Source organism: Aphelocoma coerulescens, chromosome 3, assembly GCF_041296385.1.
Source record: "Aphelocoma coerulescens isolate FSJ_1873_10779 chromosome 3, UR_Acoe_1.0, whole genome shotgun sequence".
NCBI lineage: Eukaryota > Metazoa > Chordata > Aves > Passeriformes > Corvidae > Aphelocoma > Aphelocoma coerulescens.
In genome coordinates this window covers 89,365,779-89,385,271 of record NC_091016.1, presented here as the reverse complement: position 1 = coordinate 89,385,271, position 19,493 = coordinate 89,365,779, and the positions used below count along the sequence as shown (strand labels likewise).

General features: G+C 41.6%; 1 long non-coding RNA gene across 1 annotated transcript in view; it reads left to right on the top strand.

Annotated features, from left to right (window-relative positions):
- The window catches only part of LOC138107347 (uncharacterized), a 30,521-nt gene extending 11,528 nt beyond the window's left edge, over positions 1 to 18,993 (top strand). Inside the window, exons 2-3 of the long non-coding RNA XR_011149428.1 lie at positions 16,457 to 16,775; positions 18,745 to 18,993. This is a non-coding gene — a long non-coding RNA (uncharacterized lncRNA). The remainder of the gene's footprint in view (positions 1 to 16,456; positions 16,776 to 18,744) is intronic.
- Positions 18,994 to 19,493: the final 500 nt, after the last annotated feature.

Below are 19,493 nucleotides of genomic sequence, written 5' to 3'. Positions count from 1 at the left end.
GGGTCTGCTATTTACCACCTGCTATTTTCATCTGCTGCTTCCTGATTCTTGTATCAGAAGAGACAGTGAATTGTCACTGCCTATGTACCTTTTCTCTGTGTTTTTTTTCCCCCCAGAACATCTGTGTACAAACTGCAGTCAGCAGAAAAAATAGAATGCCAAAGAATTGTCAAAATAAAGTAAGACTCTTCATCTCCCACATTGTAAATTTTGGCATGGATTTGTTTGGTTTAAACCAAAGTTTTGTTTGGTTTAAACAGCTTGGACTGAGTACCTGGTAAGTGTTTTAAACAGCCACATGCTGTGTACTGCTGTTTTCAGATTGCAGAGCTGCTGTTCATGAACAAGTCATTTCTGGCAAGATGACATAAAATTACAACTCACTACTCAGTGCTAAACTGAACAATACAAAAATAGTACATACCTGAATACAAAAGAGTCAAACCTCACTGCTCTCAAAATCCAAAATAAGATGATTGTATTTCAAAAATATGTATTAAAATGGGTTGTTAAGAGAGAAAAGACAAAGAGGGAAAAACTGGGCTTGGCTAGTGCTGAGGAATGAATTAGGGACCCCTGCAACTAGAAATTGAGAGTCCCCACTTGCAGAAGTCCATAGGGATGAGAAATTAGTCTGTTTTTAGGGAATCTTAAAAGGCATCTGAGCCTTTTACACCAGATGATGGTCACATCCTTAATTAATTTTGAAACAAGTACTGGAAATTTACACCAGAAGAAATGGACATCGCTTTCATAGCATGTAACTGAGGTTAGGACAAATAATCTGATCTGCAATATTTCATGTGCCATCCATACCTTTAGCCATGACTTTCCAGTGAGCTCTTACACACTGATGTACAATGGGTTTGAGCCTGAAGTGGAACAGAAGGAGATTTTGAGCAACTGATTTCCAGAGCAGCAACAACACTTCACTGGGGCTAATTTTTATTAATGTTAGTAACGAAAGTTTAAAATCAATGCCTTTCATTAAAACCGAAACCAACAGCTATTATTAGCTATTTCTATATAAATATATGTATCACTAAATCTTACTCTGACTGTGAGTAGGTCTTGTCTCCATAAAAGACAATACTCAGTGACACAGTGTACTTTGGCTTGTTTTTTTCACCTTCTGTCTCCCACTGACAAGTGAGTGTGAGTTTGAGGAAGGAAAAGCATGAAACTCATTCCAGAACACATTTGTCAGTCATCCTTGTAGTGCTGGTGATTTAGATTTGTAACTTAAAGTTAGTAGCATTAGTATATAATTAGATCTGAAAGATTCAAAAATTAAAAGATTGAGTTAGAAACACTGAAGGGATCGGGAAAAAATGTTTTTTTCTGGAGTCTGGTCTGGACTATTTTCTTTACCAAGTGCATCTTCAGTTTTTCTCAATTATAAACTGTAGTATGGGGCCTGGAATGCAGAAAAAAAGGTCATATTTTATCTCATAAGCCCCAATCTAATCATGTGCCACAAATGATTAGATGACAAAAGTCACCCTCAAAAGGAAGCTGTGCTTAATGAGCCTGGGTGAATGGCAACAGGTATTACTCCATTAATATTCTGTATTTAGTACAACAGAAAATGGCTTTGAACTAATTAAAAAAATATAGTCATATGAGACCTGGTTTTCCCTGTGCTTCTACCACAATCATCTCAGGACCATGTTGTTATTGTTTCCTCCTTGTTCACTATTATCCACACTGTGGAATCCTGGACCCCTACCCCTGGACAAGCCTCCCCCAAGTCCACAGCACCTCTGCAATTCTTCCCTTTTTTTCATAGATCTGCCACAGTATTTTTAGCTTCTTCCCAGCTTCCACTTTCACTGCAATACACTGTTTTTCCTCACTCCCTGCTTTTTACTCATCTTTTGACCTGAAAATCAAGGAGCTGGCAGCACAGACTGTAAATGACGTGAACTGATGTGGATGGTGATTTTCTGACCTACACTTCTGCTGCTGCCAGGCAGAAGAGGGGATGGCTGAAGTCACCCTGCCTCTGTGGAAGAGCTGATACAAAAGTTACAGTAATTTAATTCCTTTGAGACGTGTAATGGGATGGACCAAGGATAAAAAAAATTACTAAAGGGCACTGTCAGGGATTGATAGCCTGGACAGCAGCAAGAACCTCATCTTCTTGTGAAAGGTTTCCACGTTTTCCCCTTTACCCCTCACCCTGTTACAGTCCCAGAGATTCTTAGATGTCCCTGGTGGCTGTACAGCATGTGAGTTTTTTTTCCAAGGGATTAGTGATGCTGGCTTTACAGAGTCTGCTGTGTCCTTGACAGAGGACATCTCTCCAGGCCTCTGAGTGTCTCACATAGGATGCAAAACTCACTGTGGGAATCAGAAAAAGTGTCATGATAATTTCTGTACTGATGAGCCAGGATGTGAACTGAGACCTCTCCAGTTCCATCACCTGGCAAGAACCTTCTATCACTGCTGCTCCAGGCTGAGCTCAGGTGAAAATACCCTTGAAGCTAAATTGCACTTGAAGGCAGGGATCATCTTTTCAGTCTGTGTTCACACAAAACCTGCCAGAGGGCACTGATTCATCTTTGGGCTTCCTGTGAAGTACAGTCACATAGATGTAGTAATATCCTTACCTGGTTCTGCCTTCCAGCTTGCTCTGTAAAAAGTAACATAACTTTGTGTTACAGCAAAGTAATGCAAGCAGTGTAATGATTGTTCCTCTGATTCCCATTGTAATATATAAACCAATGTGTGAAGTCAAGTATTCTACACAAATTTGAGATTAGAAGAATGGCTAGAGATGAACAAACAATAGCAACCAGCATGTTGTCCATTGTATCAAAGCTACCCATCTTTCCAGCATGATGCTTATCCTTCCATTGTCAGTACTCACACTTGTAGGTATGCAAATCAATCCATGAGGCATAGCAAAAGGTAAAGGTAGGTAGACAAAGGAGCCTCCTTCTTCTCCAAACTGCTATTTGTTCCTCCAGTTAGCAGGCTTCAAATTAGACACTTAATTTTTAAAGCAAACCTGTGAATAACTGTGTGGACACTCAGAAACCAAACAAGATGGACATATGGCCAGCCCATTTGCACAGTGCTCTTATTTAATTATACTTACTGGATTTCTGGTACTTTAAAAATGCCTCTTTGCATGTTGCAACATTTTAGCTGTGCTGTGGAAATTAAGGGTTGTGAATTCATTTGCATCTTTACAAGAGAAAGAAGTGCTAAAATTAGGCTAAACCTCATCCTGTGCTCAAAATAACTTTTAAATTCCCTTTCTGGTCCATGCATCCACATTTTTTGCCTGAGTTGATGAGCCTTTTCCATCACATGATGCTGTTTGTTTCAGATATGTTTGCTTTTTAAAGAGGGTTTTGGCTTCAGCTTGTATAGGCACCCATCTGGGTTACCTGCTGTGTGGACCACCAGCTGCTTGATGTACAGTGGCCTCTTGGTCAGGATCACTACACTCTGTCCCTTCCCAAGTGTGTGATTCAAATGAGGTATTTGAAAGTAGTTGTAAAGCTCTCCAAAAGTGTAAGCAGTTTCATACTCCATTGCAATCCCAGTGCAAAAAGTGGTGTTACAGTGAGCAACCTCTCTCCAGCTCACCTCCAGAAGTTGCCAAGCAAATAAAGAAAATTAAATTAAAGCTGAATCCCATCTCTCTCAAAACTAGCAAATCTCATGCACTGTCTTTCACCCCAGATCCAGGGAAAAGGATGAGCTGGTGCCATTGCAGGTATCAGATGCACCTGAGTCAGGGCAAGGGAAAAATTCCAGGGGAAGACTTTGGGGCCCCCCCGTGTCCTTCCACCAGTTCCCTATCAGATTCTGCCCTCAGATTATCTGCCTCCAGTTCCCACTGGAAAATGTCAGAAAGATTTATGGGCAAGTAGCCAAGGGCAGAATTTGGCAGTGATAATGAAAAAGCTCCCAATTAGTGCCAGATAAAGATGACAGACTCGATCTGTCTTTGAGAAAGCGGAAGCCTTTTGTGTGCTATGTCGTTTTTTAGCTGTGCTCTCAGGTCCCTTTCACTCGCCTTCACTTACATCAGCTGTGATAAAACGAAATCGCTGAGGCAAAGCAATTACACTGAAAAGTGCTTGTTCTGGCTTGGCCCTCTCCTGTTATGTTAGTGAGGGCTGGACTTGCTCCTGACAGAGATGAATGTGTTCGGTCTGTATCTCTCCTTCCTAGGAAATAAAAGTGAAATATGAAACAGATTCAAGGGAATAAGATCACAAATCTTGCCTTGTCTGCTTTTCTGCCCAGGAAGCCTAGGATATTCACAATTTTTATGACCCAGTTGGCTTTCACAGCTCTTTCAGTTCTGTTTATGGTCAAGCCTCTGTCACACTCATGGAGGAAATGCCATGTTCTCCAGAAGGAGTATGGGGGAAGACAGTATGGAGCTCCTCTGTGATGATGATGAGTTCTGTTCAGACTGTTCTCATACAGAACACTGACAGAACACTGCGGGAACATTCCTGACTCTCTGCTCAGCATGGGTGATGCTACACTTGGAGAACAGTGCCCACTTCTGAGCTCCTCAGTTGTGGTGGTGCATCTTCCCCTGCCCACAGGACTGCTTTTTGATTGCTGGAATTGCTGTTAGGAATTTGGCATTTGTGTCGTGAGTTGGGCAGTGAAGCATCCCTTGACCAGACTGGGAACTTTCACATGGCTAAAGTGAAAGCAGCTCTGACCATACCAGGAACTCCTGGTGCCTGACTAAGGTGAAGGATGGGAGTGGGGATGTTCATTCACCCCTGACAGCCTTAGAACATTTCCTACCTCAATCATAGCCTGAGTGAAACAGTACCATTGTTGGTGGAGTTTTGGAAACTCCAGTAATTACTGACCTGGGTTGTGGCCAGCATGGAAACTTATTGTTGACTAAAGCAAATCATCTCACAACCCTACAAAGAGTGAGGTCCTTTGAGCTCTCCTGGGTGGCAGTGGGTTGAACCAGCACTTTTCTCTGAGAGGGACTCTCCTGGAGCTCGTGAACTTCCACATGTGCGATACTTGGAGGACTGTTGCTGAAAGCTGAGGATGGGGTCTCTGCTGATACCCCCAACCCCCTGAGGCTCAAGCCTTGCCCTTTGAGAAATGTCAAGGCATTTGACACATTTCACTGACACACAGGGGGAATTTTTAACAGGCATGTTTGTACGTACAGATACGTATATATACCTCTCTGTGTCTCTGTGCCTGCATGTGTGAATTGATTTAAACACCCTATGGCAAGTATAGAATAAATCTTGCCTTCTCAGATCTGTAACTAAGTCTCTGTTGTAAGTGTAGTAAATTCTACAGAATCACTTTATAAATGTTAAATTAGCCAATGATTAAGTGCTGCTAAACCCTGTAGACATAAACTGTTGACCAGGTCTGGGACTGGTAAGATTGGACTCAGCCACACCTAGACCCTGTCAAGGGTTTAAAAAGCAAGGGGTCCTCTCTGAAGCAAGGGGTCTTCTCATGAACCTCATGTCTCAGCATGAGAGTTTCCCTTACCCTTTGCACCCTTTCCCTTTGCGCCCCTATCCTTTGCATCCCCAGGCTCTGCGCAGATAATTCTAAAGTGATTCGTAGACTCTTTTCCTTTGTGTGATTCATCTATGTGCTAAGTAATAGAGTGAAATCTTGCTGCAAAACTTTGTTGCATTTTCCACAAATTTATATTAAAACCTGCTTTTGACAGTACATTTGATGGTGATTCTTTAAGCAACTTATTCCGCTCATTTGTGACAATTTAGTGTAGTCATCAGGATCCTAAATTGGGATTCGTGACACCTGTGCACAAGTTACATGGACACAGATAAGGAGCTGTATGACCTTGGGAGACTTTTTCACAAGTCCCACCAGTTAACATCTTCCTTTGTGTCTCATATCCATTTTCCTGCTATATTCACCCGCTGCTGGTCCCATACAACCCCTTCCTCATGTAACTGCTCTGTCCTTTTCAGTAAATATCCTTGTACTACCCTGCTCACTGATGGTTCAAATCCCAGCCCAGGAAATCATTAGTTACCTGCTTCTCAAAATTCACAACTGATCCTACCAAAGTCAGCAGCAGTTTTCCTGCTGTTTGTGTGGAAGTTTGGGTTCAGCTCAAAAATTTCTGTGTGATCACAGCTTTCCATGTCAGTTTGTAGTTATTCTCTGTGTGTTTTGGTACCTTTGATTAACTTTCAGAAGCTTAGATCTGAAGCTTCCCCTGCAAGGATCTGCAATGTGGCAGAAAAGGCACCTAAACCAGGGGACAGATTTCCACTGGTTGTGGTCAGCCTTGACCTCAGTTACTGCAAAGCAAATCTCTCCATCTCTGAGACAGGTTTTTCCTTCTCTCCCTTCTTAGGGGTGTGCTGTGTTTTACAGATATATTTGTCAGATAAACCTACAGTGTTACATTAACCTGTTCTGTGTTTAAACAAAAATGTAGAATGATTTGACAGTAGTTGTTTACTTATTTCAATCTATTTTGACACTTAATCCACATTTCCATCTTGTCTATAAAGCTTGTTCCCACCCCATACCTATTTGCTTTGTAAAAGAACATTCTTCTACATTGAATTATTTAATTTCATGAGATTTTCCAAGTGACTTGGCACAGACACTTTTCAAATCACTTGGGATATAAGTGTCTGCATCACATTTGTTCTGTCTCTTCTTTCCATTATGTACAAGCTATCAGGCACAGACCTTGCAAATACCACATTCTCTCAGCCTCTCTTGAAATTTCATCACATTCCTTTAAAGCAGCATTAATGTTCATACATTGGAAAAAAATCTATCTTAGTGCTGAAATCCACAGGAACAGTTTGTGGTTTATATCCATGATTTCCAGGTTTTGCTGCACACAGCCTTGAAAAGTCGTGCAGTTGGCTGGTATCAGTGGCCATGCTGGGCTGCTGAGCCTGCAGTTAATATATTCCTTTACACCACAGTCTCTGTTTGCAAAAGCATCCATGAAGTCTTTTTCATTCTCTTTTCACCTCCTGCCTCTAATATTTTCAGCCCCTGGCACGCACAGAACCTGTTGCTTCTCTGTTTGTTGGTGTTTCCCTAAATTCACTGTGCAACTGGAAAAGGTGGTGGCCAGCCTTCCACTCCTTTGTGCTCCTATCAGATTTGGTCCCTCATCTGGGAAAGGTGTTTTTTAACATCAGTCACTCTGGTTTGTGAGCTTGGATCTTTGAATTCTCTAGCACAGAGGAGGTGAGTGGCAGCTGGGTGTGAGAGCAAGTGGTGGCCGTGCTGTCAGACACCCTCTCTGCCTCTGCCTTCCAAAATGCTCTGCTGGTGGCCAAGGCATGTGCTCTGATGCATTGAGGGGACTTAAATCTGCCTCTGGTAAGCATTCTAGCAAAGTGGAAGTCCTCAACTTGATTAATGGAATTTCTGTTAATAAATTAGAGTAAAAAAAGGTGTGATCCCTCCTGACACATTTAAATTCCTGGCAAAATAGGCTTCAAATGCTCTAAATTCATGCCAAAATGTGTTCTGTTACTGACTTTTATGAGCACGAGACACAGTCGAAGGGAAATCCAAAACACAGCACAACAAACTTCCCTGGGGGGAAAGCCAGGTGTGCCAGACATCTCTAAGGAGACAGTTATTATCCATCTGGGAATGTTTGCTTCTTCCTCCAGGTCAGACTGCTCTGCCAGTCAGAGGGGAGCATGGCCCCACAACTGGAAAGCTGGGTGGAAGTGGGGTGGTGGGATGGGATACCACTCCCTTTTTGCTTCCCAGAGCTGCCTGTGCCCTGATGTGGTGTCAGTGCTGGGCTGACCACAGAGCACTTGACCACTCTCCAGGCCTTGGCCCCTGACTGGCCTTCCCAGTCTTTCCCTGTTCTCCCTGCTGGCACAGGTACTGAAGTGTGCCATACTCCCCCAGGATCCTTCCCCCTTTTTTTTTGCAGGAACTGTCTGAAGTTAATCAGTTCATCTTCTGCCCATCACAGTTCACTCTTTGATGATACTAATCCAGCAGTGGGAGGATTTGTTACGGCTGTCAGTGATACTTTGATAAAAAGCAATCTCAATCAGTAGGAGGAAGCACAGTACGATCTAATTGTGGTTTTGTAGATAATAGATGGGATGGCATCTTACTGGTAGGATGTGCCCTGATATCAGGAAGCACAATGACATAATGATTATTAGACTCATAAAAAGAGATTTCCATTCAGCATTACTAGGACCCTAAACGATGAGGATTTCCTTGTAACAGGGAATGTGCAAATAGGATTTTCAGTCAACAGCAGTTTTCCAACTGACACTGTGTACAAGCTTTTTTTTCTTTTTTTTCCTTTTAATGTGGGCGTTAATACAGACATAGAAGTGGTAAATTAAAAACAAACAAACAAACAAAAACAATTATCGAAACTAATTAGGACTATATTTAGTGTGAAAAATAACTCTGTTGGTTATATTATTTGTATTCTGTGCTGAGAAATCTGGTGCCCTGCACTACCAGGAGCTCCTGATTCCTTGACTTGGCTGGGGTAGTCTGCTCACAACTAGTACACTTATTTAAGTCATACCATTTTAAAAAGTCTAAGTTGGATAAAATAGGACAAATCTGCTTCATTAGAATTAAATTGGTCTGATTTGCAGCTTCTCTTGCAAATTAGGCATATATAAACCAGGACAAAACCTTTTTAAAGGTACCCACAGGCCAGATCTACCTTGACATTTATTAAAGTGGTTAAAATCACAGTACTGCTAATGGAGAAGAAGGAGGGGAGGAGGAGGCTGAGAAGCAGGGCAAGGCAGTCTCACAGCTGGGTAGTCACTGCTGGTCTCAGACTGCTCCCCGCACTGGATCACAGTGTGGCCTACCAGCTGCTGAAGGTGGGCACTCCCCTGCCCTTACAGTCCCAGAGGGAGGTAGGGTGGCCCTGGGGTGAGGCCTGAGGTTGAAGAAACCCTTTAGGAGAAGGAGTGCCCTCCCACCTCAGGGGAAAGGTCTTGGGGATGGAATCAGGTCCTTGGTCCTTGGTGCTGCCCTTTAGTCTGCAAAGTGTGTAAACTTGTGCCTTGCTGAACACAGTCACTATGAATGCGTGGAGGCTGTTCATCTCCTTCCTCCACTTTTTCAAAGCTCTATTTCCAGCCAGCACTGTGCCCCCATTTCATATTCCTTCAGCTTTCTCTGAGAGTTCACTTTTTTTGAGTTGACCTTGCTTTTTTTTCTGCCTTTAGTGCTTACTCCTAAACCCTGTCTAGCTGCAATTGCTCACACACATGCACACGCATGCTCAAAGCCCTTCAAATAGCACAGCCCCTTTTGCAGGTGCACCAAGTGCTCAACAAAATGTTCTGTAAGGTAGTCTAGGGGCAGCTCCTGCCTGGCCCCAGAGACTCTTCCCCCACCAGCTTCCTTTCTCAGGAAGAGAGCAGAGTTGCTTCATCTACAAATTCTGGATAAATGGCCGCTGTTAAAATTAACATTTCCCTCTAAAGTAATTTCCCAAAGACAAAAGAGAAAAAAGCAGGAGCAGAAAGTGCAGCATTTTGTGATGAAGTTTTGTGTGAGAGGGGAAAATAATCACTGCAAATCCCAGTCTCCCCAGTCTCTCCAGTCAGGGAAAGTACCAGCAGGACGCCTTGGACAAGGTGAGTTTTCACTGCTTCTGTCTGGAGTTATTTGCCTTCTTGTCACAGTTCTGGTGGTAATGATGGACTGAGAAGCAAGGGCCAGAGGTATGGCAGAGTGCCCGGTGTCCACTGCCCTCCATGGACCTGGGCAGGGTTTGGACTCTCAAGCTGACTCTGGACTCAGTGTGACTTTGTAACGTGACAGGTCAGACAGCGCCTTTGGCTGTTTTCAGCATGATGCAAATGGCATCATGAGGTATGTGAAAAATTGCCCCAAACTGCACTGACATGCCTGAATAGGTGTGAAATATCTCTGCACTGCAACAATGCAACAGCTTCTACAAGTATCTCAAATGAAGGGGCGTAATATACATGAAAAATCACCACTGCCCCAACAAACGTGGAAGGCAGTGACTCTGAATGTTAGGGGAATACAAACAAGTCAATATTCTGAGCTGCAGCATGTTGCCCTTCTCTGCAAGCAGAGAGATGGTCAGATGCTGCTGCCCATGCCCACCCTGCTCAACAGAGCCAGCAAAGTTGTCTGCTCAGGGCTAGTGGCCAGCTTGAGCCTAGTCCTTTTGGATCCAGTGCGACTTTTCCTGTGGTCTCAATGAAGGATGAGACCTTTGCAAATCCGATATACGTATTTAGAAATGATTGTAAGTGAGCGGCTTGCATGATGCCCTCAGGGAGGCAACAAATGCAGGATTTCATGTTAGTTGAAATACATTTGCATACAACTCCCTGGAGAGGTCTGCTGTCGGAAATGTGATGTTGCTTTTGCTGTCACGGCTGTGCACTACCACACACCATAATTATCTTTGCAGAGAGCATCGCTTCCTAATGCCCCCACACAACACCCTCAGCAGCAGGAAGGTCAGACACAGCTGTTAACTTACAGAGGGAGGGGAGGGAACTAGACAGTGAGTGAAGACTGTGAGGACTAAAGCTCACATAGCATCCAGCCCTCATGCTGGGCAGAAATACTGGGTGGGAAATGTCTTCCAGTGTAAAATGCTAGTGTGACAACATTAAAAGTGCTCTGGGAATGGGCTGGTAGCCAGGAGAATGGGCAGCTCTCCTAGATTTCTGCACACCTGGTTCTATCTGTCCTGTCTGGATCACCCAGATCCCACTCCAAAGGTTGTGAGTAGGCAGAGCTGAATGCACATAGTTATCTACTGCTCCTGACAGCTTGATTCTGATAATAATAACAGTTTAACTGGTAAAATGATTTCTAATGAATACTGGATGTGATCTTTTTCTTTTCCACTCTAATTTCAGTCAGAAAAATGGTAATTTCCCCCATATTTTTATTACTGTGTATTCCCTTCCAGCTGCTGTATGAGGCAGAAAAGATGAGGCCTTTAGAGGTACAAAAATCTAAATTGATAGGAAACTGTGCATTAATTTTAATGATTGTCAAAGAATTAAGAAAAGGCATCTTGCCTCTCCCTATCAGCATTTAAGCAATAAAGATAAATACTGTAATAATTATTTTCCTTGCACAACTGCCAAAGATAATAATTAAGACAGTTTAAACATCATTGGAGACACTTTGGGAAATCAGCTGGGAGGGCAGGTACAGCTGTTCAGATAACACCTCCTTTGGCAAGGAATTCAGTACAAGTTTCTTATAGACCATCGTGCTGTTTATACCAGTTGAATGAACCTTGATACATACGAACTTACTGAAGTTGGCCACAGCAGAACTGGTACCTGTTGCTTGCTGAGCTTTGCTATGATCGTGGAGGCTTCTTGAAGAGTGGGTAGAAGAGCCAGGAAGAGAAGGCTTTGCTGATCAGATTTTGAGGCACAAGGAGATTTACCACCACAGTAATTCATCCTGTTTATATATAAATGCCAATTAACAAATGTGTATAACATGTCCTCTTACAAAATTGGGTATTACCTCATTATTCTGTCAGTGTTAAACTGATCCCTTGCCTGTTAAGAAGTCTTATTTTTTTCAGTCTATCTGGGGCTATTCTTTGTGGTGGGTAGAATTTGGAAAAGCCTTGAGGCCTTGTAGCATAGACCCAAAGAAAGTTTATCACTGAGAAGGTAACACACATGACTGAATGAGACAACAGCACAGTTGATCTAACAGAGGAGTGCCTTGAGAAAGGTCATTGCAAGGATCAGTTTTAGAACCAGAAAACAGATCCAGATCTTCAGGGCCTGAAGGTAATTAAAGCTGCATATAAATTTACCTTGCCTAGTAGTAACTGAAGTCACTACCTGCCTTTCCTCCACCATTGCACGGATGAAGGGTAATGTAGAATTGTAGACTGAGAACAGGGTTAAGGGCGTAGATATACAGCTGGTGGAAAATCATGAGAGTATGTGAAAGAGTGGGGTTGAATGAATCTCTGCTTTCAGGTTTGAATCAGTATTTAGAACCCTCCAATCTTATTTCGGAATCCTGCTCCTTTCTTGAGATACATCATTCCCCAGGTGTTGTTTCAACTAGAGATTAATTGGAGAACAAGCCAAAGACTTGAACTGCAGTGAGAAAAGCCCTTTGCTCACTTTATCACTGAACATTATGTCCAAAAGAATACCATATCCTCCCTCACACAGTCATGATCCAACCTTTTTCAGATCATTATTTTTTTCGTCCCATAACAAAAGGATTGGCATTAAATTTGGAGAGCAAGGGAGCTTGTCGTGGCCAGCCAGGGGTGTAGCCAAGCACACGCCGAGGGGAATGGCTGGGGGTCTGCAGTGCTCTGGGCAATGTGCTTTCGGTAGAACTGTAGTACTGTAAGCAGCGTGTGGGATCAGAGACAGGAGAAAAAATAGGCTTAACGCAGATGTGAACCAGCCCTTCATCTCCCAAGTGTCTGCAATGTGTGTGTTCATCAGCAGGTGTCAGTACGCTATCGGCTGGAAAAGTGTCACACCATGGCTGTGAAATCACTTCATTTTGAGCCCGTACGTGAGGTTGTTTTGCTGTGCGCTCCAGGGGTGTTTGCTGAATAGGGAACATTCCTGGATGGATCTTCCTTTCTTTTTCTTTTAACTGCCTTATCAAAGAAGTTACCTTTCTACTTACTGCTGAAACATTGCCCTCAAAATGTCTCCTTGGGATTTAACGATATGCTTGAGACTTCTATCAAGCATTTGGTAACAAAACGTTAGTAGATAGTAAGTGATTCAAAGCTACAAAGCCTGTGATAATTAATTCTCCTTGTTGTCTGATGTTGGCATGCTGTGTACTAGCTATTACAATATTAACAGTGTGAGCACAGTGGCAGTGAGTGAAAAGATGCATCTGATGTCTCACTGTGAGCTCTCTATTACCAGGGAGCTTCCTGTTGTTACAGAAAAATTTTAGGGAGGAGAATGAGATACAGAGGATCAGGTAGAAACACTGGCCAAAAGATGCTCTGAAGACTGATTCCTACCGTGGCTTTAAGTGGTCCTGGAGGATAATGTGTGGATTAACATTGAGTTACCTCTTCCTCAAATGGGAGCCAGCTGAAGATGGCTTGTGGATAGTGGACATATTTAAATTTTGTGAATAGCCAAGCCAATTCACAGATGGAGCATTAGCACAAAGTACTTTCTATTCGAGGCTGTGCTTGGTTTTGCTAAAAGGGCTGTGCTTTCAAAGTCCAATGAGTCAAAGACCTCAAGGGCACAAACACCCAAAGTGGGCAGGTGGAGACAAAGGGATTGAGATCAAAGTTAAGAACAAAGAGAGCGACTCTTGGATAACTGGGTGTTTTTGTTTGTGTATCTTATTTCGTAGACTGAAAGAAAAATTGCCTTACACATGGTTTTGACAATTTTATTCAATGCCAAATTCAGTAAATACCAAAATTGCACTAGAAAATATCCCTTCATTATTAGTACAGGTTTAATACCTAATGGGAAAAAAAGATGTAAGGTACAGTTCCCACACCTGCTGCTTTCTGGAAAGGGGCAACTTTTTAAAAATCATCTATATTTCAGTTAAATAAAATGCAACTTGAAAATTGCCATCTGTTGTCATTTTCAGTATTTGCCAGTTATTCTCCCTGTTCATTCAAATTCCGCTTTTGAGGGACTGGCACTTCCAAAATTTCTTTCAATCCTGCTTCTTTGCCAAATATTGACTCCTTTAGACTCAAACTGCTTTCAACATTGATTTTTGTGGATGGTGAATTTTGACACAGATTTCAATGAGTTTGTACATTACAGCCATTGGCAACACATGGTTTTAAAAATAATAGCAACAGCTAAGGAACAACAATAATGACATTTCATCATGATGCAGTAACGTGGGAGTCTTATATGATTTGAATCAGGTTATATGTATACAAGGAAACATTTCTTAAAGTGTTGTATGGAAGTGTCTTCAGAAGCCTGTACTTAGCATTTCATTTTAGTACAGCATCTTTCTGTACCATCACTTGTACCTTGCACATTAGATTTGCAAGGTTTTAATTTACACTGGGGAAAGTTTACTTTGTTGTGGTACAGGATACCATGACTCTTTTTTTTTTGTAGGTGTTTTCAATACAGGTGGTCAGGCTTGCCTCGGTATTTAAGGACTGTTCCCAAAAATTTATTTTAAGAGTAGGAATTCTGAGAATTCTTAACAAAATATTCCGTTCTGGATTGTTTTCTTTTATATTTTTTTGTCCTAGAGGCTGGCTATTTTCACGTAAAAAACCAAATCTAAATGCTATGGAAATTGTGAAAGAGCATTGACCAGTTTATTCTTTCCTTTCCATTGTGACTTGTGGCGCTGTTTTGCATTGACCACGGCTGAATAAGTTTTACTCCCCTGCTCTTTAGTTGGCACTGGTCTCTTTACTCAGAGAGCAAATTTACTCATGCACATTTTGAGTAATGGAGCTGGATTATGACCAGCTTGAAATTCTAAGTGCTGGAGGTTTAAAAGGAATGAGTTATGAATGCTTTTATGCTTAAAACAGTAAAGGATGAAATGCCAATACCTCCCTACCAGTCCACAAAACACCCCTGTGTTTAAAGCTTGCTCCTGCTCTATTTCTGAAGGTTGCTCACAGGGAGTTCACTGCTTTTTCAAACTTTTCTTTACATCTTTTTGGTAAAAGACAATATTTTGGTTAACTTTTGGACATAGGTTTTTTCTTTCTTCCCTTATTTATCTATATTCCACTTTTATAATACATTTTCATTTACATTATCTGCAGCATTTTAGTAACACTATGGTAAAACCATTTGCCACAGGAAGAACTGCCTGCTGAGCTCTTCAAAGACACAATATGATACTTGCTGGTAGAGTTTCCCAGTTCTCAAAAATCACAATATTTGCAATGTTTCATTCTTTAAGGTTTTGTAAATAACTAACTGTCTGCTTGCCTGATATATTTGCAATGATTCCTGCTAGCACTTCATGGTCAGGTCTCTTCAGAAAAATCAGATGCTGAAGTTCTGGGAATTTCAAGAGCATCAAAAACTCATCTGCTGCTTCTCCAATGCATTGGTTTTTACCACTGATAGCAAAAATCCCAAAGAAGCCCTCTACTTTCTCACATTTTCTGTAGCCTCCTTCTCAAGGTCAAGAGCGTGAAAGCAATTCTGGAGTTTGATTTTAATATAGAGCATGCTTGTCTTTCAACTTCAAGATCTCAACACAGTCATATCTGCTTGTTGGGATTTTTTAAGCCTCATCAACAGTTGCCATTTTCTGAATTTCAAAGTCACATTATCATGCCTGCCATGGCTCCTAGGTTGAAATGGTCACCTCACTCCTCTTGGGTGGGGTGCATATAAGAAAGTCAGACTGGCTGAAAGCTCCAGACATTGCTGCCTCTGAAGGAAGGAGATTCAGTGAGATCTCAAGAGGATCACAGCTGCACAGGCTGAGTGTGATCCAGACCTTTGCACCTGGACCGATACAGTTGTAGATCATCTCATATGGGGATGTCTACAGCAGGAGGATCTTGTTAAGTTTTTATTTTAATGTTCATATTAAAGCATATCTCTGTGTGTATCTGTCCATACTCAGATATACACAACAGATAAAATACACATGCATTCACAGACAACACACTGGAGTCGCCCTCTGCTTGGTTCTTTGCAGCTGGAACCAAGAGATCTCAGGAATGAAAGTTGAGAGGGGGAAAGCTTTATTCAGCTCCTTTTGCAAAGTTTAAAATGTTTCTGGAGGCAGTGGAAAAGATGAACCATCAGCCTTGCATCATCCTCCATTGGGTAGCAGAGGGGACAGATGAGATTGCTTGCAAGTGAGGAAATGGCAGCAGCAGCATGTTTTAAAGCAGAGGATAAAAATGGCATAGAGCTGTGGAAGAGAAGAGGTTCCCAGATGCAGTGAAAATGACACAAATGTACATGGATGGTGATTTGGGCAGGTGTGTAATGGGTTGAAGGAGAGTTAAGGTGCCCAAAGTACTAATACAGCTGTTTAGCACCTCTGTCATGGTAGCCACAAATATGTCACTCTTGAGAGCTGTGGTTCTTCTTGTCTAATACTTTACTTAAATCCAAGTATCAGGACTGAGCTTGCCCCTAAGCCTCGTTCTGCACTCAGTGGATAAGGGAACACTTTCAGAGGGTGATTCACGTAACCTCCCTTGGCTCACAGTTTTAAGGTGGGTTGCATTCATATTTCCTGGTATCTGTTTATCCCCATTAGATATCAAAATAGCTATTGCAGGACCTGAGGCAGCTGGAGTTATGTGGACAGAACCCTGTCCTTAAAACATATGTAAAAATGCAGACTTATCCATGGGGACTCACAGTTCTGGCTACAGCAACTGGGATATTAATCTATGGATATTAAACTGCATTTCATCAGCTGTTATTTTTAGTCTGACACCTATTTTTCTCCTTCATATTTTAATTTGCAGGAACTGCCATGGAGCATGAATCAATTGAAAGCACATGAAGAGTGAAGGAAGAGTGGAAGAAATGTCTAGAATAATTCCTCCCATACAAAGTTGTTCAATGGATCAAGGAAGGACAAAGAGTTCCTGTAAAAGGACAAGAAAGCTTTTGTAGTATTATAGTGGTATTATATTAAGTAACATGCTTGGGAAATGTGTGATTCACTTCTATTTTCATACAGTTAGTTTGTTGCCCTCTCTTAGTGTATCCTACATACCCCAAAACCAGGCGATGTGAAAGCCTCACCCAGCTTTCTGCTAAGAACACCTGAAGGAGGTATAGGTGAGTTTCTTCTCTTTGTGCTTTGAGCTCATTCTCTAAGTGGCCTTCAATTGCTTGCCAACACTCTCCAACAAAGCCATTTTTAGGCAGTGATTCCTCCATGTGCAAAATGAAAGCAGATTTTTTCCATTTAAATCAGTAGAGTCCCATAAAGACAGAAATTTTGGTGGGATTGAGTGTATGCCATGTGATTTGTGTCTAATGCTTTTCTATCTTTGAGCTTTCAAAGCTGACAATGAGAGCTGAGAGTATGCTGCTGTTTTGGAATTCACCATCAAACAAATAGAGAAATCTTAGTCTACTCCCACAGTTAAGAACACTAAGGTTTTCTCTCTCTACCTCCATCTTTTCACAGAATATCTCACTTTTTTATTCCTTATCACTTCTCAGCATATCCTAGAGCTCATGTATTATTTTGTTTTTTCAGAAGCACTCTAAATGCCTCCAAAATCATTAATTACAGTGACCTGAGCCTTGAAGAATAATTTCACTCAGAAACTCCCCTAAATCCTTCCTATTAGGGAATAGGAGTTCCACTTCATTGGAGAGAAAGTGAAGTTTCTAGGTGGTGCCAGTGTGAAATTATTATCAAAAAATCTCCTAGGCCATTGTTTTCCCAATGGAAATACTACCCACCTGTCTTGTTCTGGCTGGTCAGTCTTGCTTTAATCCTTGTAAAGAAAATGGTGTTTCATTTAAATGGAAAATCACTCCTAACACCAAACACTGCATTGGAATTAAGGAAGTAGATCCAGGCTTTGTATTTAATCTATAAATCCTATTGCTTATGCTCCATGTTAGTGTCTTCTATGGCATGGATTGTAGAGGATTTTCCATCACCTAACACAAAAACATCATCTGAGCCACGGTCTGGTATACATTGAAAGTTTGACCACACTTTAAAAATTCCAGTAATCTGGGACCCAATGGAACTGGGTATATCTGATGAAAACTAGTCCCAGAATTTCTTTGTGGCTGGACAATTCATCACTACCCCAGCAAGGTAAGCTTTGAGGGTAATTATCTATGCTGATGGGGTATCCCTCTCCCAAACCTGTTGACTGTCCCAGAGTTATGCTGTGTGTTTGTAAAGGCTTTCCCCTGCAGATGCCATGCCGTGCCCATGGCAGGTGAGAGGCAATCCTGTAGTAGGTGACATCCCACATTTGAAGTTGCTGGAAGACAGCTGGATCGTTTAGACTTTCTCAGGGGAAGTATATTAAATTTCAAGTGTCCTCAGGATGCCTGGACCTGCCAGACATTCAGGTTCACAGTTAATATTGGACACAGACTTCGCCTTCATTATTTCTTTTTACAGCTGCTATGTCTAACTGCAATGAGCTGTTATCTCTTCTCACATTGGGTATATTTGAAGGAAAATGTCTTTTACCATGTTTTTATATTTGCCTATCTTCAACTACACAGTGTACATTTGTAGAGCAAAAGACATTAAATGAGTAGATGTCATGAGTCATAACACAGTTAATCTATCACCATACTTTTCTCTCAGAAATTATTTGGAAATGAGACAAATACTATTTTTACACTCTCCCCCCAAAAAATTGATGCAGTGTAACTCAATAAATTTTTTAACACGCACCAGTAGGTTCGAAAGCACAAAATATTTACTTTCAATTGAACCCTGTTATTACAGTATTGGGAAAAATGGAGAAATGTGCAAATGAAGTTATCTGGCTCCTTCATGCTTTCTTGTTTATAGTAGACAAGATTATTGCTTCACAGATTTCTGCTGACTAAAATGCCAAAGCTGTCATGATATTTCCAGGAAAATTATTATGTAAAGATTAAAAGACCCATAATATAAAAATACAGAGGAAGAAGCAGTAAAAGCTGAAAGGGAAAAAACCAGAGGGAAATAGAGGATAGAAATGAAGAGGAGCAAGGAGATACCTAAGGAGTTCCATCTCAGGCATAAGTTCACACCAAATGATTCCCATATTGCCTGCAGGGATTTCACAGCCAACAGAACATCCAAGAAGGATATGCTGCTGTCATCCTGGCGTGCAGGGGATGTCTCTGAGCCCTGGCAGTGAGAGGCAAGCAGGAAGAGTTGTTTTGCCCTGTTGAGCAAAGGCTGTTACTGGACTCTTCCTACAACCTTCTTGGCATACATGGGTAAAATGCAGCCTTGTGAGTCAGGAACTGCACAAGCAAGAGGAGACTGATTGTTCAATAAAAAGCTCTCTTTGAATGTTCAGCACTGTGCAATGTTTCATCTTGCTCAGCAATAAGATGTTTGATCTAGGTAGAAAGTGGCTCTGCCTTCAGTTTCTTGTCACAGTAACTTGACCATGAAATTTCTGTTTACAAGAATCTATCTTAGTTTCGTTTGCATTTGCAGAATGATTCTAGATAAATTAGTAATAAAAATACAATATAATGATAAGCAAACATAGACAAATTTGTCTCTAAATCAGTCCACATTTAATTGCAGAAAAAGTTAAGGAGTACTTGTTGGAAGTTAGTGTTAAAGTACATCTTCCAAAGGAGTCTGCAACTTCAGACGGACAATATCAATTTGTGTGGATTTTAATGGAGCTTAAGCAAACATTTTTTAAAATCCAAGCCTTTCCCTGGATTGAAAATCCAGGCCTTTCCCTGGAGTGAGTGATAATATAAAAGAGCAAATAGGCATCTGCCACTCTTGTGTTTCAGCAGTCCAACCTCTTCCTCAAACCATTTTAATTCTGGCTGACT